Source organism: Oncorhynchus keta, chromosome 31, assembly GCF_023373465.1.
Source record: "Oncorhynchus keta strain PuntledgeMale-10-30-2019 chromosome 31, Oket_V2, whole genome shotgun sequence".
Classification (NCBI taxonomy): domain Eukaryota; kingdom Metazoa; phylum Chordata; class Actinopteri; order Salmoniformes; family Salmonidae; genus Oncorhynchus; species Oncorhynchus keta.
Window position 1 is genome coordinate 26,710,078 of NC_068451.1, and position 24,062 is coordinate 26,734,139.

At 43.3% G+C, this 24,062-nt stretch overlaps 1 protein-coding gene across 2 annotated transcripts in view; it reads right to left on the bottom strand.

Moving 5' to 3' along the window:
* Positions 1 to 22,484, bottom strand: part of LOC118361861 (voltage-dependent calcium channel gamma-4 subunit-like) — a 49,138-nt gene extending 26,654 nt beyond the window's left edge. For both annotated transcript variants that reach the window (XM_052490085.1, XM_052490084.1), the window contains exon 1: positions 22,152 to 22,484. The gene's annotated coding sequence lies outside the window, so the exon portion shown is untranslated. The remainder of the gene's footprint in view (positions 1 to 22,151) is intronic.
* Positions 22,485 to 24,062: the final 1,578 nt, after the last annotated feature.

Genomic DNA, 24,062 nt, shown 5'->3' on the forward strand with positions numbered 1-24,062 from the left:
GCATGTGTGTGTGTGTGTGTGTATGTGTTTGTGCATGAGAGAGAGAGAGGTATAGAGAGCGGGAGTGGTTGTGTGTGACCTTAAACACAAACTAAATGATTTTATGCCGTGCCTCTGAGTATTTAGTGAATGACCTTACTAAAAAGCTGCTGAGTTATTCCCCTTAGCCTCAGCTCCCCTGTGTCTACTGTCATTTAATTATGGGCAATGAAAATTGGAGGGAAGGGTGCGAGAGAGTTTGAGAGCGAGAGAGAGTGAGTAAGAGCGAGTTAGAGAGAGAGAAGGGGAGAGAGGTAGAATAAAATGTTTCTCTGTAGATTCCATTATAATCCAATATAACGTTATAGACAAGACAAGTGTTGTCTTTGCATTTATGACCAAATAAGAATTAGTGATGTGAAGTGGATCCTAATCACACTACAGATCACCTTCACGAATATGAAAAATTAAAAACATAAACCGCTCCTTCCAAAAACAGCCCCATAAATCACAAAGGAGATGTGGATATTATAGCAGCTACAGCATTAGCTATTCATTGCACAGGTCAACTACCAAATTGCTCTTTGAATAAATGATGACGGCTATGATAACTTTCCTCACACACGTGAAGTGCAGAAGGTCTACAGAAGTAGGATCTTAATTTGATCACTCTGGTGCAGGAAAACTTTCCTGCTATGAAGGACATATAAAACGTGTATTTAAGGTTTAAAAAGGCTTCTGAAGTTTGTAATTCACACTTGGAAATTTCAGACTTGATTTCCCTTATGAAAAATGGATCAATCAATAATTTACATTTCCTGTTGCTGCAGGATTATTATCCTGCTGTAGCAAACTGTCTCAAATGAAGGTCCTACATCTGTACGTGACTGGAGAGTGAACACGCTAGGGAACATTCTGTCCAGTAAGGTGCCCAGCCTAAAGCCCACACACCACAGTTAGAGATTCACAGAGTTCAGAGGCAATTCATGACCTTGGGACTACAAGGCTCTATCTGCACAAAGCATACTCTAATTCTGAGATATTGAGCATCAAAGTTTTCACATCCCAGAGCTCAAAACATTTTTGTAGTGAATCATTTTTTATAACCTATTAGGGTCCTCATCTTTAAAAGGTACCTAAAGTGCAGAGTATCAAAATCGTGAGACATTTGTAAATAATTTTTGTTAGGGAGGTGCAATCGCACATGGAACCTTGTGGCTCTGAAATGTCAATCTGGGTTCAACCATAAGGTTCTATCTGAAACTTCTGAATTCCACATGTTCAGTTTTTAAGAAGAATGTAGCTATTTGAATACATAATTCAACAGCACTATTCTACCAAGAGAGAGTCAACACATCCTCAAATACATTAAGATGTATTATGGTATTTAGATGAATTAGTCATCACTGAACAACGACGTGACAGCATCATTTGTTTTAAGATTTCTGACTGTTTTATTGCTTATGTGCCATTGTTGCTAGCTAGACTAGCCTAGCCCATACTTAGAGGGAGAAGGCAAAGACATACACTACCATTCAAACGTTTGGGGTCACTTAGATATGTCCTTGTTTTTTAAATACATTTTTTTTGTCCATTAAAATAACATCAAATTGATCAGAAATACAGTGTAGACACTGTTAATGTTGTAAATGACTATTGTAGCTGGAAACGGCAGATTTTTTGTGGAATATCTACATAGGCGTACAGAGGCCCATTATCAGCAACCATCACTCCTGTGTTCCAATGGCATGTTGTGTTAGCTAATCCAAGTTTATCATTTTAAAATGCTCATTTATCATTAGAAAACCCTTTTGCAAATATGTTCTGATTAAAGAAGCAATAAAACTGGCCTTCTTTAGACTAGTTGAGTATCTGGAGCATCAGCATTTGTGACTTCGATTGCAGGCTCAAAATGGCCAGAAACAAATAACTTTCTTTTGAAGGCTATTCAACGCGAGAAATGTCCAAGAAACTGAAGATATTGTACAACTCTGTGTACAATTCCCTTCACAGAACAGCGCAAACTGACTCTAACCAGAATAGAAAGAGCAGTTGGAGGCACCGGTGCACAACTGAGCAAGAGGACAAGTACATTAGTGTCTAGTTTGAGAAACCGACGCCTCACAAGTCCTCAACTGGCAGATTCATTAAATAGTATCTGCAAAACACCAGTGTCAACGTGAAGAGGCGACTCCGGGATGCTGGCCTTCTAGGCAGAGTTGCAAAGAAAAAGACTTCTCAGACTGGCCAATAAAAATAAAAGATTAAGATGGGCAAAGGAACACAGGCACTGGACAGAGGCAGATTGGGAAAAAGTGATATGGACAGACGAATCTACATTTGAGGTGTTCGGATCACAAAGTAGAACATTCGTGAGGCGCAAAAAAATGAAAGTGCTTGACGCCATCTGTCAAGCATGGTAAAGGCAATGTGATGGTATGGGGCTTTGGTGGTGGCAAAGTGGGAGATTTGTACAGGGTAAAAGGGATCTCGAAGAAGGAAGGCTATCACTCCATTTTGCAACATGTTTGAAGGACAGCTTAGTTTGATGGACACAATTATTATTTAAATTAAAAATCATTATTTATAACCTTGTCAACGTCTTGACTATAATTCCTATTCATTTTGCAACTCATTTCATGTATGTTTTCATGGAAAACAAGGACATTTCTAAGTGACCACAACCTTTTGAACGGTAGTGTATGTTCTGATTAGAGCTCAACCGATTATGATTTTTCAACGCCGATACCGATAGAGATTATCAGCCGATTTTTAAAGATGTATTTATAATAATGACAATTACAACAATACTGAATGAACACTTATTTTAACCTAATATAATACATCAATAAAATCAATTAAATAATGAAACATGTTCAATTTGATTTAAATAATGTAAAAACAAAGTGTTGGAGAAGAAAGTAAAAGTGCAATATGTGCTATGTAAGAAAGCTAACGTTTAAGTTCCTTGCTCAGACATGAGAACATATGAAAGCTGGTGGTTCCTTTTATAACATGAGTCTTCAATATTCCCAGGTAAGAAGTTTTAGGTTGTAGTTATTATAGGAATTATAGGACTATTTCTCTGTATACCATTTGTATTTCATTAACCTTTGACTATTGGATGTTCTTATAGGCACTTTAGTATTGCCAGTGTAACAGTATAGCTTCCGTCCCTCTCCTCGCTCCTCCCTGGGCTCGAACCAGCAACACAACGACAACAGCCACCATCGAAGCCGCGTTACCCATGCAGAGCAAGGGGAACAACTACTAGAAGGCTCAGAGTGAGTGACGTTTGAAACGCTATTAGCGCGCGCTAACTAGCTAGCCATTTCACTTCGGTCACACCAGCCTCATCTAGGGAAGTCATAAACAGCGCAATGCTTGACGCACAATGAAGAGCTGCTGGCAAAACGCACGAAAGTGCTGATTGAATGAATGTTTACGTGCCTGCTTCTGCCTACCACCGCTCAGTCAGATACTTAGATACTTGTATGCTTGTATGCTCAGTCAGATTATATGCAACACAGGACACGCTAGATAATATCTAGTAATATCATCAACCATGTGTAGTTAACTAGTGACTATAAGATAAGTTTAATGCTAGATAGCAACTTACCTTGGCTTACTGCATTCGTGTAACAGGAAGTCTCCTTGTGGAGTGCAATGAGAGAGAGGGAGGTCGTTATTGCGTTGGTGACAATGTGAAAATCTGTCGTTTTGCCCCTGAAAGAGGCAGTTAACCCACCGTTCCTAGGCCGTCATTGAAAATAAGAATGTGTGTTTAACTGACTTGCCTAGTTAAATAAAGGTATAAAATAATATTTTTAAAAACGGCAAATCGGCTCCCAAAAATACAGATTTCCGATTGTTATGACAACTTGAAATCGGCCCTAATTAATCGGCCATTCCGATTAATCGGTCGAGCTCTAGTTCTGATTGGTCCATGTGTATTTGTTCAGGCTTGTGATTGAAGATAGAACGTTATAGCATCACGTTCAAATGGGTTTATGGAGAGAGGACCATCTAAACCATCTATGAAGAACCATATAATGTCAGCTAGAACCTTATAGTCCCAAGGTTTGGAATCACATGTCCAACTATATGCGTCAACCTCTCAGGACCTTCGTCTGTGTTCCATAAGGGTGTCACGTTGTATAAATGATTGGAATACATAATAGGGGGTTTTAATACTCCATCCAAAAATACAACATGCCATGAAAGGCACGGGGACGAAGCCCAAAACAAACACGGATACAAAAACACAGGGATGTAACCCAAACAAAAGAGCGAGGTTAAACCTCTAATAAATACACGAGACGAGAACCGTAATAACAACACACAGGACGAGAACCGTAATAACAACACACGAGACGAGAACCGTAATAACAACACACGGGACGAGACCCGTAACAACAATACACAGGACGAGACCCGTAATAACAATACACAGGACGAGACCCGTAATAACAATACACAGGACGAGACCCGTAATAACAATACACAGGACGAGACCCGTATTAACAATACACGGGACGAGACCTGTAACAACAATACACAGGACCAGACCCGCAACAACAATACACAGGACGAGACCCGTAACAACAATACACAGGACGAGACCCATAATAACAATACACAGGACGAGACCCGTAATAACAATACACGGGACCAGACCCGCAACAACAATACACAGGACCAGACCCGCAACAACAATACACAGGACGAGACCCGTAACAACAATACACAGGACGAGACCCGTAATAACAATACACAGGACGAGACCCGTAATAACAATACACAGGACGAGACCCGTAATAACAATACACAGGACGAGACCCGTAATAACAATACACGGGACGAGACCTGTAACAACAATACACAGGACCAGACCCGCAACAACAATACACAGGACGAGACCCGTAACAACAATACACAGGACGAGACCCGTAACAACAATACACGTGACGAGACCCGTAATAACAATACACGGGACCAGACCCGCAACAACAATACACAGGACCAGACCCGCAACAACAATACACAGGACGAGACCCGTAACAACAATACACAGGACGAGACCCGTAACAACAATACACAGGACGAGACCCGTAACAACAATACACAGGACGAGACCCGTAACAACAATACACGTGACGAGACCCGTAACAACAATACACAGGACGAGACCCATAATAACAATACACGGGACCAGACCCGTAACAACAATACACAGGACGAGACCCATAATAACAATACACGGGACCAGACCCGTAACAACAATACACAGGACGAGACCCATAATAACAATACACGTGACGAGACCCGTAACAACAATACACAGGACGAGACCCATAATAACAATACACGGGACCAGACCCGTAACAACAATACACAGGACGAGACCCATAATAACAATACACGGGACCAGACCCGTAACAACAATACACAGGACGAGACCCATAATAACAATACACGTGACGAGACCCGTAACAACAATACACAGGACGAGACCCATAATAACAACACACGGGACGAGACCCGTAACAACAATACACGTGACGAGACCCGTAACAACAATACAAGGGACGAGACCTGTAATAATGAGTACACAATACACGCAGCGCGAAAGCCAAACCAACGAAGTTCAGGTACTCACAAGACCGACGGACATGGGAACAATAACCGACAAGACAGTGGTGAACAGAGGGCACATATATACATTTACTAATCAGGGGGAATGGAATAAGGTGTGCACAATGAGACAGTTCAGCGACGCCTAGAGTCCGGTGACATAGAACTCAGGAACTGGTGCACAGAATGAGCAGCAGTACCGGAGAAATCCGTGACAAAGGGAGGAGGACGAAATCTATTAAGACACACTGTTAAAGTAATTCTACTTATGATGTTGGCATGATTGCATCCCTGAATGATACAAATATAGATAGGCACTGAAAATAGATTCCTCATGAGCGATACTTTGTGGAATCTACAGGACTCAAATGACAACACAATAGAAGCAATAGACTAAAATACATCAGAACATAACAGAGAATAGAAGACAAACTAACAGATGTTCTGTGTCTGTAGCTTCTCTGTGACATTAGTCTCATTCACCAGCCAAGTCTCTGAGAACAGAAACAGGAAGCTTAGAAGCCTGGCTCATAAGACTACAACAACATTATCAACATCCAACACGCAGACCAACTGAAAGCATCACAGTCATTATGAGCAGGGAGGGTTGTGTGTAAGATCAGGCTGCAGATGAGAGTCTGGCAGGAGGAGGAGGCTGAGCTGGAACACCTGAGCACGGTCCTCACTCCTAGGTCTACACAGCTGGCACCTTGAGCAAGGCTCCACACGGACAGACACCCACACACACACGCACTCACATGCTTGCATGCACGGACACACACGCACGCATGCATGCATGCACGCACACACTCACATGTGCGCACATGCATAGAGTAAAATGTTCATGCAGAGACAAAGACAAATTATATAAGCAGTTGAGATTCATTTTTGTGTCACCCAGTGGAAAGCATTTAGTCACAGAGCACATCAATCAAACAGCACCTGGAAGAGTAATGCTATATCTCTGTCTTATCACCGAAATACTGGAATACAGGTTTAGTTGAACAGCACTGCCCCCCTTGGACTGTGCCTCTCTAATCTACAGATGCTACGTAGGGACACATTTTAATTTGGCTGATAAAGGACATGCATTGAAAATGTAGTTAATTCATTGAGAAATTATTTTGTGCAACCAATTTTGTCCACATGCCGCATCGCACACATGTTGATTTTCTATCCACACCAAATGACACACAGGTTAAAATAGCAAAACCAACTGTGAACCAATTCATTTGGGAGCATGTCAAAACACACATGAAAGACTCATGGACATTTAACTAGCTTGATGTTGCTAACTAAATGTCCTGGAAGATGAACGTTGGGTTGTTATTTTACCTCAAATATGGTCTCTTTTTTTTGCTGGATCTTTGTAGTATTTGGACCCGGAGTCGTACAAATTTTTGTGTTTCTCTACTCTGAATATGAACATTGAGCAATCCCCTTCTGAGCCAATGCATTCAGCCTAATAAAGCCTAATAAATACATTTCATATATGCTATTGCAAAAATAATCCTTTGGTTATGTTTATGAAGGTCTTTGGTAACAAATGTTTTTCATCTGTTAATGTTACTGTAGGCTGTAAAAACAATTCAAGTGTTTTACACCATCACAAAGAAATGCATTATTATTTCATTAAGGCAGGTCTTAAGAAACTTACAAAAATGTATTGTATTTCAAATGAACAGAAGAGCATATTTGAACTTGTATTATGTTACTAGTCTGTGCTTACTGGATATGGCTACGCTGCTGCAAGTGCTCAATTATAGATCGCATGGAATAGCGGATATAATATTCAACATTTTGAAATAGAGCCCTTGCCTTAATTTTAAGAGTTGCTTGGCAAATGTACAGTATGTGTTTTAGAAACATTGTAACCTGCTCTTTCCAATTGGTTATGAATTCAAAATGTCTTACCTGCAGGAAGGATGATTTGCTCTGTTCCCTTTGTCAATTACCCATACTGCACTGCAATCTCTTCATTCACAAGGCAATTGATAATATTGTCACCCATCAGACTATTGTCAATTTAAACTTGTTTTTAGGCTACACCTATTATTATAGGCCTATGTGTGAAATGAGTTTTGATCCAGTTTAGGTGTACAGTAGTTTCCATTGGCCATTGTCAGATGGCAGCCAACTGTTGGGTGAAGAAAGGGGGGGTGAAATGTCCTCCTAAAACTGCTTAGTTATGGAAATTCTAACAAAGGCAGTGTGTTGAATAGACTTATTTAGGAAAAGTTCAGGACGGGCGGGTGTAACTTTAAAACAGTCTTATATGACCACTGATCAACCCTTTTACACTGTGAAACTGAGTCTTATATGACCACTGATCAGCACTTTTACATTGTGAAACTGAGTCTTATATGACCACTGATCAACCCTTTTACACCGTGAAACTGAGTCTTATATGACCACTCACTGAAACTCTTAACACTGATCAACCCTTTTACACTGTGAAACTGAGTCTTATATGACCACTGATCAGCACTTTTACACTGTGAAACTGAGTCTTATATGACCACTGATCAACCCTTTTACACCGTGAAACTGAGTCTTATATGACCACTGATCAGCACTTTTACACTGTGAAACTGAGTCTTATACCACTGACAGCACTTTTACACTGTGAAACACTTATATGACACTGATCAAACTGAGTCTTATATGACCACTGATCAGCACTTTTACACTGTGAAACTGAGTCTTATATGACCACTGATCAACCCTTTTACACTGTGAAACTGAGTCTTATATGACCACTGATCAACCCTTTTACACTGTGAAACTGAGTCTTATATGATCACTGATCAGCACTTTTACACTGTGAAACTGAGTCTTATATGACCACTGATCAGCACTTTTACACTGTGAAACTGAGTCTTATATGACCACTGATCAGCACTTTTACACTGTGAAACTGAGTCTTATATGACCACTGATCAGCACTTTTACACTGTGAAACTGAGTCTTATATGACCACTGATCAGCACTTTTACACTGTGAAACTGAGTCTTATATGACCACTGATCAGCACTTTTACACTGTGAAACTGAGTCTTATATGACCACTGATCAGCACTTTTACACTGTGAAACTGAGTCTTATATGACCACTGATCAGCACTTTTACACTGTGAAACTGAGTCTTATATGACCACTGATCAGCACTTTTACACTGTGAAACTGAGTCTTATATGCCTAAGAGGAGTCTCATCGGATGATACAGAGACAACACAAACAACAGCAATGTGGGCATGCACACAGAAACACACACACACACACACACACGAGCATAATACACAGTCAATATATACATCATCTAAACATCTAAACCATTAACACTCCATCACTTTACAGTAGATCAATGGAAAGTGCTTTAGCCAACTACATTGTCATGGACCCACGCGCGCATGCACACACAGGCAGGGGGCCCATGTTGTGTGACTGTTGATCACTGAGCATGACAGTCAGAAGGAGGAGGCAGCTCTGTGAAGTCTTTTATCTCTGCTCTATACACTCAGTGACTCTACACAGGCAGAGTGGCTTTATGTATCTGATACCATAGGGCTGATTCCTCACACTGATATACAGCACCACCACATCATGCAATACACCAGCGAGTTCATTTCCATGACAGGAAAACACAGGTGATGTACAGTCGTGGCCAAAAGTTTTGAGAATGACACAAATATTAATTTTCACAAAATCTGCAGCCTCAGTTTGTATGAGGGCAATTTGCATATACTCCAGAATGTTATGAAGAGTGATCAGATGAATTGCAATTAATTGCAAAGTCCCTCTTTGCCATGCAAATGAACTGAATCCCCCCAAAATATGTCCACTGCATTTCAGCCCTGCCACAAAAGCGGACATCATGTCAGGGATTCTCTCGTTAAGACAGGTGTGAGTGTTGACGAGGACAAGGCTGGAGATCACGCTGTCATGCTGATTAAGTTCGAATAACAGACTGGAAGCTTCAAAAGGAGGGTGGTGCTTGGAATCATTGTTCTTCCTCTGTCAATCATGGTTACCTGCAAGGAAATACGTGCCGTCATCATTGCTTTGCACAAAAAGGGCTTCACAGGCAAGGATATTGCTGCCAGTAAGATTTCACCTAAATCAACCATTTATTGGATCATCAAGAACTTCAAGGAGAGCAGTTCAATTGTTGTGAAGAAGGCTTCAGGGCACCCAAGAAAGTCCATCAGGCGCCAGGACCATCTCCTAAAGTTGATTCAGCTGCGGGATCGGGGCACCACCAGTACAGAGCTTGCTCAGGAATGGCAGCAGGCAGGTGTGAGTGCATCTGCATGCACAGTGAAGCAAAGACTTTTGGAGGATGGCCTGGTGTCAAGAAGGGCAGCAAAGAAACCACTTCTCTCCAGGAAAAACATCAGGGACAGACTGATATTCTGCAAAAGGTACAGGGATTGGACTGCTGAGGACTGGGGTAAAGTCATTTTCTCTCTTTCCGATTGTTTGGGGCATCCGGAAAAAAGCTTGTCCGGAGAAGACAAGGTGAGCGCTACCATCAGTCCTGTGTCATGACAACAGTAAAGCATCCTGAGACCATTCATGTGTGGGGTTGCTTCTCAGCCAAGGGAGTGGGCTCACTCACAATTATGCCTAAGAACACAGCCATGAATAAAGAATGGTACCAACACATCCTCAGAGGGCAACTTCTCCCAACCATCCAGGAACAGTTTGGTGACGAACAATGTCTTTTCCAGCATGATGGAGCATCTTGCCATAAGGCAAAAGTGCTAACTAAGTGGCTCGGGGAACAAAACATTGATATTTTAGGTCCATGGCCAGGAAACTCCCCAGACCTTAATCCCATTGAGAACTTGTGGTCAATTCTCAAGACGAGGGTGGACAACCAAAAACCCACAAATTCTGACAAACCAAACATTGATTATGTAAGAATGGGCTGCCATCAGTCAGGATGTGGCCCAGAAGTTAATTGACAGCATGCCAGGACAGATTGCAGAAGTCTTGAAAAATAAGGGTCAACACTGCAAATATTGACTCTTTGCATCAACTTCATGTAATTGTCAATAAAAGCCTTTGACACTTATGAAATGCTTGTAATTATACTTCAGTATTCCATAGTAACATCTGACAAAAATATCTAAAGACACTGAAGCAGCAAACTCTGTGAAAATTAATATTTGTGTCATTCTCAAAAATTTTGGCCACGACTGTATATACAGTTGAAGTTGGAAGTTTACATACACCTTAGCCAAATACATTTAAAAACTCAGTTTAACAATTTCTGAGTTTAAATCTTAGTAAAGATTCCCTGTCTTAGGTTAATTAGAATCACCACTTACTTTTAAGAATGTGAAATGTCAGAATAATAGTAGAGAGAAGGATTTATTTCAGCTTCTATTTACTTCATCACATACCCAGTGGTTCAGAAGTTTACATACACTCAATTGGTATTTGGTAGCATTGCCTGTAAATAGTTGAACTTGGGTCAAACATTTCGGGTAGCCTTCCACAAGCTTCCCACAATAAGTTGGGTGAATTTTGGCCCATTCCTCCTGACAGAGCTGGTGTAACTGAGTCAGGTTTGTAGGTCTCCTCGCTCACACACGCCTTTTCAGTTCTGCCCACAAAGGTTCTAAAGGATTGAGGTCAGGGCTTTGTGATGGCCACTCCAATACCTTGACTTTGTTGTCCTTAAGCCATTTTGCCACAACTTTGGAAGTATGTTTGAGGTCATTGTCCCATTGGAAGACCCATTGGACACTGTGCTATCCAACCTCCAAACGAGCTTCAATGCCATACAGCACTCCTTCCGTGACCTCCAACTGCTCTTAAACGCGAGTAAAACCAAATGCATGCTTTTCAACCGATCGCTGCCTGCACCCGCATGCCCGACTAGCATCACCACCCTGGATGGTTCCAACCTTGAATATGTGGACATCTATAAGTACCTAGGTGTCTGGCTAGACTGCAAACTCTCCTTCCAGACTCACATCAAACATCTCCAATCAAAAATCAAATCCAGAGTCGGCTTTCTATTCCGCAACAAAGCCTCCTTCACTCACGCTGCCAAGCTTACCCTAGTAAAACTGACTATCCTACCGATCCTCGACTTCGGCGATGTCATCTACAAAATGGCTTCCAACACTCTACTCAGCAAACTGGATGCAGTCTATCACAGTGCCATTCGTTTTGTCACTAAAGCACCTTATACCACCCACCACTGCGACTTGTATGCTCTAGTCGGCTGGCCCTCACTACATATTCGTCGCCAGACCCACTGGCTCCAGGTCATCTACAAGTCCATGCTAGGTAAAGCTCCGCCTTATCTCAGTTCACTGGTCACGATGGCAACACCCATCCGTAGCACGCGCTCCAGCAGGTGTATCTCACTGATCATCCCTAAAGCCAACACCTCATTTGGCCGCCTTTCGTTCCAGTACTCTGCTGCCTGTGACTGGAACGAATTGCAAAAATCGCTGAAGTTGGAGACTTTTATCTCCCTCTCCAACTTCAAACATCAGCTATCCGAGCAGCTAACCGATCGCTGCAGCTGTACATAGTCTATAGGTAAATAGCTCACCCTTTTTCACCTACCTCATTCCCATACTGTTTTTATACTGTTTTTATTTATTTACTTTTCTGCTCTTTTGCACACCAATATCTCTACCTGTACATGCCCATCTGATCATTTATCACTCCAGTGTTAATCTGCAAAATTGTATTATTCGCCTACCTCCTCATGCCTTTTGCACACATTGTATATAGACTGCCCATTTTTTTCTACTGTGTTATTGACTTGCTAATTGTTTACTCCATGTGTAACTCTGTGTTGTCTGTTCACACTGCTATGCTTTATCTTGGCCAGGTCGCAGTTGCAAATGAGAACTTGTTCTCAACTAGCCTACCTGGTTAAATAAAGGTGAAATAAAAAAAATAAAAAAAATAAAAAAAATAAAAATTTGTGATCAAGCTTTAACTTCCTGCCTGATGTCTTGAGAAGTTGCTTCAATATATCCACATACTTTTCCTGTCTCATGATGCCATCTATTTTGTGAAGTGCACCAGTCCTTCCTGCAGGAAAGCACCTACATCTGATGCTGCCACCCACATGCTTCACAGTTGGGATGGTGTTCTTCAGCTTGCAAGCCTCCCCTTTTCCTCCAAACATAACAATGGTCATTATGGCCAAATAGTTCTATTTTGTTTTATCAGACTCACGTCATCTACTGATTGGATTTCTGCAAATATGCATCTAAATACCATGGGAGTCCTCTTACATTTGGGAACTCTACAGTTCTATTGATCAAACAACCATAAAAAGCTAGGCTATCTTTGCCTATATGCATATCAACAACTACAAGATCAACAACTAATGCTAGCCAAAGCAAGGTGTGCTAATATCTAACGAAGGAACATTAGATAAATCCTCAATCCTTTTCAACTTGATGGCTGTCATAATTGCACTGATAAACGACGGATAATTGCAACCTGCTCATCTTTCTGCATCTTGCCTGCCAATGCATGCGTTGTCCCAACCAAGCACCCAACTAACTGGCTAAAGTTGGCTAGCTTGCTAGCTTGCTACTTCCAGACACAAATGAGAAAACACCTCACTGACCATTTTACTCGCCTTAGCAGAGGTGGTTAGGCTGTTTACATGTTATCTAGAGTGTTCGTGACTAACTATGACTTTTCTTTTTTACTAACACCAGTCATATTCAGAGGGTCTTGCACGTTCGTAAATTCATCAGTTATTCTTCACTCTGGCACACTAAGACAAGAGTGGTCTAAAATCAGAGTAGATAGCTAGCCAGAGTGAATTTGCTAACTGGATAACAGTTGTTCAGCATACCTAGCTAGCTAGAAAAGCTATTCACATTTCTTGCTAGCTAACCAAATGACACGTGCATCTCTAGCTGTGTAGCCGCCGAAAAATGATACGAGGAGAAAAAGTCACTCACCCATTCTGTCAATGACATGACGTCCTCCTAGCAGCTAACTAGCTAGCTATTTAGCTAAAGTTAGGCCCTGTGTTTTTAGCTTGATACATAAATAGATCCACTAGCATACTAGCCACATTATCACATTATGATTATGGCTTGTGATCATTGCCCTTAATAGTTTGATTGTATTGACATTCCCAGCCTTAGTTACATTTGTTTTGTCAAAGTAGATGTGTATTAGTGTTGTCACGATACCAGAATTTTTACTCCAGAATGACCACCTGTTACGCGAGTGCAGCGTCAAAAGGACCTTGTGGCTGCAATGAGCCAAGATAAGTTGCGAGCTAGCATTAAACTTATCTTCTAAAAAACAATCAAAAAAATTAATTGTCTGATTAATCGGTATCTGCTTTTTTTGGTCCTCCAATAATCAGTATCGGCATTGAAAAATCAGAATCGGTCGACCTCAAGTGTGCATGCATTGAGTTATTGAGCTTGTTTTGGCTACAGTTGAAAAACAATATGTTTCTCTTCCATTTGGGACTTATTTTATAAAAGTTATTGCTGTCTTTTTCAGACCCATGACGTCATTCACACACACAGTCAGTTTGAGGCTGGCGATGTGAGGCAAAAGTGAATTAATAACGTTTTTGGTGACAATCAGCTTTGAAATCAGCAATATTTTGCTCAATAGTTTGCAAAAAAGGTACTATGGTAGTGAATTGATGTTAGCTTCACTTGTAAGCTAGCAATGAAAGTTAGCCTACAAAGCTGGAAGCTACCGGCATCTTCTTGCATTGTAAAGTGTTCTAGCCTGTAATGGACATTGTCATGCGAACAGTAATTAACAGTTGAAACATTTCTACATGCCGTGTTGCATTATTCAAGTGTGTTAACTTCTGTGCAGCATAATAAGTGGTGATGCAGCCCAGACTCCCAGTGAAAGCAGTGTTTCCTCAGGACAGGCTACAGCTAGCAATGAGGAAGTGGAGCAGGCATGATGTGCTCCCACTATAAGCAGTGTTTCCTCAGGACAGGCTACAGCTAGCAATGAGGAAGTGGAGCAGGCATGATGTGCTCCCACTATAAGCAGTGTTTCCTCAGGACAGGCTACAGCTAGCAATGAGGAAGTGGGGCAGGCATGATGTGCTCCCACTATAAGCAGTGTTTCCTCAGGACAGGCTACAGCTAGCAATGAGGAAGTGGGGCAGGCATGATGTGCTCGCACTATAAGCAGTGTTTCCTCAGGACAGGCTACAGCTAGCAATGAGGAAGTGGAGCAGGCATGATGTGCTCACACTATAAGCAGTGTTTCCTCAGGACAGGCTACAGCTAGCAATGAGGAAGTGGAGCAGGCATGATGTGCTCACACTATAAGCAGTGTTTCCTCAGGACAGGCTACAGCTAGCAATGAGGAAGTGGAGCAGGCATGATGTGCTCGCACTATAAGCAGTGTTTCCTCAGGACAGGCTACAGCTAGCAATGAGGAAGTGGAGCAGGCATGATGTGCTCGCACTATAAGCAGTGTTTCCTCAGGACATGCTACAGCTAGCAATGAGGAAGTGGAGCAGGCATGATGTGCTCGCACTATAAGCAGTGTTTCCTCAGGACATGCTACAGCTAGCAATGAGGAAGTGGAGCAGGCATGATGTGCTCACACTATAAGCAGTGTTTCCTCAGGACAGGCTACAGAAGCATTGAGGAAGTGGAGCAGGCATGATGTGCTCGCACTATAAGCAGTGTTTCCTCAGGACAGGCTACAGCTAGCAATGAGGAAGTGGAGCAGGCATGATGTGCTCGCACTATAAGCAGTGTTTCCTCAGGACAGGCTACAGAAGCATTGAGGAAGTGGAGCAGGCATGATGTGCTCGCACTATAAGCAGACATTGGCTGCGCTGATAGAAAGACTTGATCCTCTCTCAATCAGTAGACAACGTGAGACACATTTGACTGGTGAGAGACTGGGGAGAGGGACTAGGGAGAGGGACTTGGGAGAGACTGGAGAGAGGGACTGGGGAGAGGGACTGGGGAGAGACTGGAGAGAGGGACTGGGGAGAGAGACTGGGGAGAGAGACTGGGGAGAGAGACTGGGGAGAGAGACTGGAGAGAGACTAGGGAGAGGGACTGGGAAGAGGGACTGGGGAGAGACTGGAGAGAGGGACTGGGGAGAGAGACTGGGGAGAGGGACTGGGGAGAGACACTGGGGAGAGACTGGGGAGAGGGACTGGGGAGAGGGACTGGGGAGAGACTGGAGAGAGGGACTGGGGAGAGACACTGGGGAGAGACACTGGGGAGAGACACTGGGGAGAGACACTGGGGACGCAAGACTGGAGAGACACTGGAAAAAGATGAGGAGAGACTGGAGAGAGACTGGGGAGAGACTGGGGAGAGATTGAGAGAGATTGAGAGAGACTGAGGATAGACTGGTTGGAAACTGGGGAGAGACTGGGAAGAGACTGTGGACACTATAATGAGAGGCTGGGTAAGGAGAGGCTGGTTAATGAGAGGCTGGGTAAGGAGAGACTGGGTAAGGAGAGGCTGGTTAGAAGAATGGGAGCCCAGAACCATAGTCATAAAAGGCAGCCCTGCTACAAAAGCATTGATCCTCTGAACAATTGCTGCATGACAGAAATGATGATCATTGCAGAACTCAACTACTGAGTTTCACTAAAGAGAGAAACAGAAGGAGTGAGAGAAAGGGAGACAGGGGGAAAGAAGAAATCATTCCTTCCTGGGACTGGAATTACAGTGTAGTGAAATGAAAAGAGATGGAAAGGGGAAAAGAAAGAGGAAATGTTCAAAAAAGTTTCAGATATTCTGTCCAACTGTTCTAGGTCACCCATAAATTGGCTGATATCACTTTTACCCCTAGGCCAGTGCTCCTCATTGGGTAGTGGGTGTTCCACATTGACATTGGATGAAGTGAGTTCCCCCCTTTCAATGTAAAGCCATTTGTAATTTTGAACAAAAATGTATATTCAAACCTGCCCAACACCAAGATTACCAACAGAAACCAATTGGAGCCACATTTCCTAGATGGAATGACCCAGCACTTCCATCAGAGCAACCTGGAAACGGTGTCCGCAAACAGAGAAGGAAGGAGGACAATAGTCAGTGGCCTATAATGATCTCCAGGCAGGCAGCAGAGCTAGACAGAGCAGAGGCCTGGCCTCAGTAACACCAGAACAGTAAGAGCACAACAGATGACAGATTGAGAGTCAGATAAGTGGAGCTGATAGGGCCCTCTATAAACTTATGTCATAAAGAATTACACTTTCTATGAATCACCTAAGAAAAGTTTGAATAATTAGTGCGTAACACTTATATATCATGCCGTGTCCTGAGACACGTGCTGGATACATGGAGGCCTGGATGTCTCTGTCTAATTGTCAGAAGATCCCGATGGTTTGTCGTAAATTGACTATGACATTAAATCTCAAACTGATCAAACTGTACTATCTGTTCAATGTAAATGTAATATCTATGGGGGTACTGCGTATCTATTATTGATTATCTATGGGAGACATGCAGATCTACAACACACCTCATTCCAGGGGCCCAACTTTGGTTTTAGAAGTGGGGGGGGGGTGATTTGTTTTATATAACAAAAATGTATCCAGTTGGATAAACACTCCAAACAGTCTACCCGACCACTCGGAGGCGTCCACATGGTCCTCACTGTTGCCTCATTTTCTATCACATTCCAATGATAAAACTGGGGGGGACTAAAATGCAATTTCAGAATACAGGGGGGACCTCCCTATAGATTCCTCCCCGGATTCAACTAGTTGGTTAGTGCTGAAGATATCCCTCTAGTGGTGTGGGGGCTGTGCTTTGGCAAAGTGGGTGGGGTTATATCCTTCCTGTTTGGCCCTGTCCGGGGGTGTCCTCGGATGGGGCCACAGTGTCTCCTGACCACTCCTGTCTCAGCCTCCAGTATTTATGCTGCAGTAGTTTATGTGTCGGGGGGCTAGGGTCAGTTTGTTATATCTGGAGTACTTCTCCTGTCCTATTCGGTGTCCTGTGTGAATCGAAGTGTGCGTTCTCTAATTCTCTCCTTCTCTCTTTCTTTCTCTCTCTCGGAGGACCTGAGCCCTAGGACCATGCCCCAGGACTACCTGACATGATGACTCCTTGCTGTCCCCAGTCCACCTGGCCGTGCTGCTGCTCCAGTTTGAACTGTTCTGCCTTATTATTATTCGACCATGCTGGTCATTTATGAACATTTGAACATCTTGGCCATGTTCTGTAATAATCTCCACCCAGCACAGCCAGAAGAGGACTGGCCACCCCACATAGCCTGGTTCCTCTCTAGGTTTTGGCCTTTCTAGGGAGTTTTTCCTAGCCACCGTGCTTCTACACCTGCATTGCTTGCTGTTTGGGGTTTTAGGCTGGGTTTCTGTACAGCACTTTGAGATATCAGCTGATGTACGAAGGGCTATATAAATACATTTGATTTGATTAGTACTATACACAAACTGTAGCAGGCCCTACACTCACTGTTAAATCACAGAGTCAATGGGTTGAGTTGACATGGATCCTTATCTTACTGGGTCTCACCAATACACCAGCGTAGTAGCATGGATTTTACCTTTCCGCATAGAACAATGATCAACACACAATGGAGAAGCAGTTTGGTGAGTGACAATAAATCAAACAGCTTTCAATGTGGCTTCAACATGTTCTACAAGTCTATCCAGCTAGCTCACGGTCTACACGTCTATCCAGCTAGCTCACGGTCTACACGTCTATCCAGCTAGCTCACGGTCTACAAGTCTATCCAGCTAGCTCACGGTCTACACGTCTATCCAGCTAGCTCACGGTCTACAAGTCTATTCAGCTAGCTCACGGTCTACAAGTCTATCCAGCTAGCTCACGGTCTACAAGTCTATCCAGCTAGCTCACGGTCTACAAGTCTATTCAGCTAGCTCACGGTCTACAAGTCTATCCAGCTAGCTCACGGTCTACAAGTCTATCCAGCTAGCTCACGGTCTACAAGTCTATTCAGCTAGCTCACGGTCTACAAGTCTATCCAGCTAGCTCAAGGTCTACAAGTCTATCCAGCTAGCTCACGGTCTACAAGTCTATCCAGCTAGCTCACGGTCTACACGTCTATCCAGCTAGCTCACGGTCTACAAGTCTATTCAGCTAGCTCACGGTCTACAAGTCTATCCAGCTAGCTCACGGTCTACAAGTCTATTCAGCTAGCTCACGGTCTACACGTCTATCCAGCTAGCTCACGGTCTACACGTCTATCCAGCTAGCTCACGGTCTACAAGTCTATCCAGCTAGCTCACGGTCTACACGTCTATCCAGCTAGCTCACGGTCTACAAGTCTATCCAGCTAGCTCACGGTCTACAAGTCTATTCAGCTAGCTCACGGTCTACAAGTCTATCCAGCTAGCTCACGGTCTACAAGTCTATCCAGCTAGCTCACGGTCTACAAGTCTATTCAGCTAGCTCACGGTCTACAAGTCTATCCAGCTAGCTCAAGGTCTACAAGTCTATCCAGCTAGCTCACGGTCTACAAGTCTATCCAGCTAGCTCACGGTCTACAAGTCTATCCAGCTAGCTCACGGTCTACACGTCTATCCAGCTAGCTCACGGTCTACAAGTCTATCCAGCTAGCTCACGGTCTACAAGTCTATTCAGCTAGCTCACGGTCTACAAGTCTATCCAGCTAGCTCACGGTCTACAAGTCTATCCAGCTAGCTCACGGTCTACAAGTCTATTCAGCTAGCTCACGTTCTACAAGTCTATCCAGCTAGCTCAAGGTCTACAAGTCTATCCAGCTAGCTCACGGTCTACAAGTCTATCCAGCTAGCTCACGGTCTACAAGTCTATCCAGCTAGCTCACGGTCTACAAGTCTATCCAGCTAGCTCACGGTCTACAAGTCTATCCAGCTTGCTCACAATCTACAAGTCTATCCAGCTAGCTCACAATCTACAAGTCTATTCAGCTAGCTCACGGTCTACACGTCTATCCAGCTAGCTCACGGTCTACAAGTCTATCCAGCTAGCTCACGGTCTACACGTCTATCCAGCTAGCTCACAATCTACAAGTCTATTCAGCTAGCTCACGGTCTACAAGTCTATCCAGCTAGCTCACGGTCTACAAGTCTATCCAGCTAGCTCACGGTCTACACGTCTATCCAGCTAGCTCACGGTCTACACGTCTATCCAGCTAGCTCACAATCTACAAGTCTATTCAGCTAGCTCACGGTCTACAAGTCTATCCAGCTAGCTCACGGTCTACAAGTCTATCCAGCTAGCTCACGGTCTACACGTCTATCCAGCTAGCTCACGGTCTACACGTCTATCCAGCTAGCTCACGGTCTACAAGTTTATCCAGCTAGCTCACGGTCTACAAGTCTATCCAGCTAGCTCACAGTCTACACGTCTATCCAGCTAGCTCACGGTCTACACGTCTATCCAGCTAGCTCACGGTCTACAAGTCTATCCAGCTAGTTCACAGTCTACACGTCTATCCAGCTAGCTCACGGTCTACACGTCTATCCAGCTAGCTCATGGTCTACAAGTTTATCCAGCTAGCTCACGGTCTACAAGTCTATCCAGCTAGCTCACAGTCTACACGTCTATTCAGCTCGCTCAACTTCCCATAGGTGCTCTATCACAGTGGTTCCCAAACTGTTGAGCGAGGGTTCGACAGGGGGTCGATGGGGGGTCACTCTCCCCCAAATGATTATTATTACACATTTATTTTTTAAAGGAACTCAGACCGGCTTTAAACTTACTCTTTCAAGTTGTAATAGTAGAATGCACAAGGTACAATTTCAAAATTTGGTAGTGCATCCTCAGTTCCTCTTGTCATGTCAGTCATAACATAACTTAGTGAGCTATTTATAACGCACAATGTTCCCCAATGCTGGAAGGGGGCCCAGAGTGAAAAACTTTGGGAATCCCTGTTCTATCTTACAGGGCTGCTTTAAGAAAGGGTGTTTGGAACAGACCACAGTCCTAATATTCTGGGGGAAGTTAATCAGGTGAAAGTAATTGTGCAAAGATTTTTGACCATCATGTAAAGCTCTATATTGCAGTGGATTGTAAATATATCATCCCAACAACTTGGACTACGTTATTACATCAAGAGGTCAGACGATGCAATGGCATGGTTCCTGACAGTGCTGCAGCTGCAGTGATGGCTACATGCATGGAAGAGCCAGGGCCCTCTGGACAGTCACACACATCATCACAGAACAACAACCAATACAGAGAGCATGTCTGAGGGGGATGCTGTGGGGTCAGGAGAAAACAGAGCTGCAGAAAGAACCATAGCAATACAATGGACAGAATGGCCTTACAGTTCAGCTCCAAAATCCCCCATGATTCTTCCCACTCCAGCCAACATAGTGGAATAACATAATGTGCCACTGTAGCAGGTGTAGAAATAGGTTACTGGGAAAGATGGTGAATTCCGAGTGATGGCATGATATAATCGTCAAGTAATCCGACATTTCAAATGGAATAGGGTTCCCAGTCCAAATGTAGTCGAACATTGCTTGGAATTGAATGCCTGTTAATTCTAAGAATTGAGACCTATGTTGGTGACAACTGAGCAAATGGCCATTTATAGAGAAAACAATACAAATACTTATGAGCTACATGTCATACCAAAGATGCTGTTCTGCACTCTGGTCACTCAAACCCACTAACGTGAAATACCACTGGGGCACACCATTCCACCTCAGATTTCATAATCCTATGGAGAATTAAGGTTTGAACAACCTATGTGTGGGTTTAATAGTTATGTATGGATCTAAGAGAAAAAAGGCATGTGTGGTGGTCCTCTGGGTAGAGGAGGCAGAGGCCTCAAAACAAGATGGTCACAAATGACATGCCCATAAGATCATGCGGTGCATTTAGGCTACAGCAAGAAACGAATATAGGCTTCCATAGTTATTGGCGCGCTTGAGCATTCAGGCAGAGATAGACAGTGTGAAGGATGGATGATATGAAAGCAATGCCACACAGACACATGTTCGATACAGCACGACAGACAGAGCCGCGGCGGAGAGCATGGAGAGACTGAAATACAGCGATGCGGACCGCAGTGCATTCATTAATACAGTATACACATCACACTAACTGCACTGCCTCCACCGTTGAAAATGGACGCCTAGTGTTACGCGACCGACCGACGGGCATAGTGCGTGAGAACTCGTTTGACTGAGGATCAAAGACACATTCACACACTATGACCTCAAACACACTGAAAATGTGCAGGACATTCTCATACAGGCATATTAAACACCTGTATAAACGGATTTCTATGGATGCGCTGTCGCCCAAACGCGATATTATAGGGATATGTAGTTGCATTCGAAGCATAATTTCTGCTCTTGTATTGTAATTTGCAGAACAAAGGCACATTAATTGGACGTTTAATTGCCTACATTCATGGTCTGTTACTGTTTTAGTAAGTTGTGTGCAGTGTGAAACGAATTGGCAGGAGAATGTAGCTTGCAAATAGCCATCGATTGATTGGTTTTTCGTTAAACCAAATACAAGCACTTAAACAATGACCAATATTATAACCTATATTACAAGCCCCGAATGTAAATAGTCTTATAGACAAGTCTTACCTGCCGGCTTATTATTTCAGAAGCTTATTCGAAGACCGTCGCACTCCCAAAGAGAGGAAAAGGAGATGGGGAGAAAAAGAGAGAGAGGGGGTGGACGACAAAATAACGGCCTCGAAATAACAAACAGGGGGGTAATAAGACAAAATTACGTGAAAAAAATACCGTGTAAGAAACTGTATGTCATTTCTCTACTAAACATAACTCAGCCATATGATGAAATGGTTTTAACAGATATACAGCGGATACACAGACACATCAGTGAAACACGAATTTGTCTACAGGAGATGTAGCCAATGCGTGTGTGTACTCGGTGAGAATGCGTCTCCCCCTCCCCTCCAGTTGCGCGAGTGCTAGTTCGCTCTGTCTGCCCGTCCGTTCCTCTATCTATCTCTCACACCGAGCCATCGACGTAAGCAACTTGTCGCATCCGACGGAACTCTTCAGTGATGTGAACGGATAAGATTGACTACTCGAAAATCAGAATAAACTGGCTATTCATTTGCTGCTGTGCATGTAGGCTACAACAGGGCTCTTCTGTTTGGGGCAACACAGATGCTAAAACAACCGTCTTTTGGCAATCATAATTTTTCTACACGTGGTTATTGGAGCGTGTGTGTATGTGCGACAGTTGCGTGCACGCCTAAATTGCATGCTAGCCATGACCAAGTTAAGAGTGTTATTGATGTCGATATTTTGTTGAAGGTCGCCAGGATGGAGATTCATCGGGATTTTTTTTTTTCATACAACAGAATATAATGGCCATTTTCACCGCTGTCTAAAGAAATGCAGGGTTATGAGCATTGCGGTAGCACAGTTCCGCAGAGAGAGAGAGAGAGAGAGAGAGATGCCACGCATAATTGTATAGAGGGGAGGGGATAAAAACGTTAACGGTAGGCTATTTTTGGTAAGATGGTGATTCGAGACCACAGAAGGTAAAATGCCCTGTTTTCCACGCCTGATAAGAATTATGTCATCATCTCCTTGACTCAAATACACACTGCTGCTGTAAATACTGTCATCTTCTGAGGCATGATTCACGGCTAGTTTGTAGGTTGACATATAGCCAGTGGTTCCTGTACACCGCCACTATTCTAATTCAGTGCGTATTTGTGTGTGAACCAGGCGACCAGAGGACTGACTGAAACATGACCTTCAATGGCTTTAATAAAATGGCTTTACCCATTCCCTTCCTCCCTTCCTCTCTCTTCATCAACCTCTCTATCTTACACACAGACATACACACACTCACGGAAAAAGGGGAGCTGAAGAGAGCTAATGCAGAGTGACAGGTCTTTCATGCAGTAATGGTGATGGTGAAAAGAGAGATTCACTCAACCCCATACTGCTACCTACACACACACACACACAGAGAGAGAGAGAGAGAGCTGACGTCACAGAACCACATGTTTATAAATATGTGCTCACAAAGGCTATAATAGCACACGTTCACATCACACCAATATTCACACACTATAAATCCTAGCACTTACTCCTGTGTGATAGAAAATCCTTGAAGTTAGACAGCACAGACATTTTATATTTATATACGTATATTGATTGTTGGCCATTTGGCCTGCATCATTTCCTTCACCCACACACACACACACACACACACACACACACACACACACACACACACACACACACACACACACACACAGTACTGATCAATCAGACTGCCCTTGGGCAGTAGTGGCTTGTACCATGATAGAGGAGAGGCTAGTGTTTTAATTCATCGCTTAGTGACCTACACTGCAATGCAGTGCACGCTCCTGCAGGTAATGCCTAAAATGAACCTTCAGTGACTTCGAAATTTGATGTTTGAGGAACATGGATGAACGTCTAATTCTGACGTGAGTCTGTGAGAGCTAGTTGACACACACACACACACACACACACACACACACACAC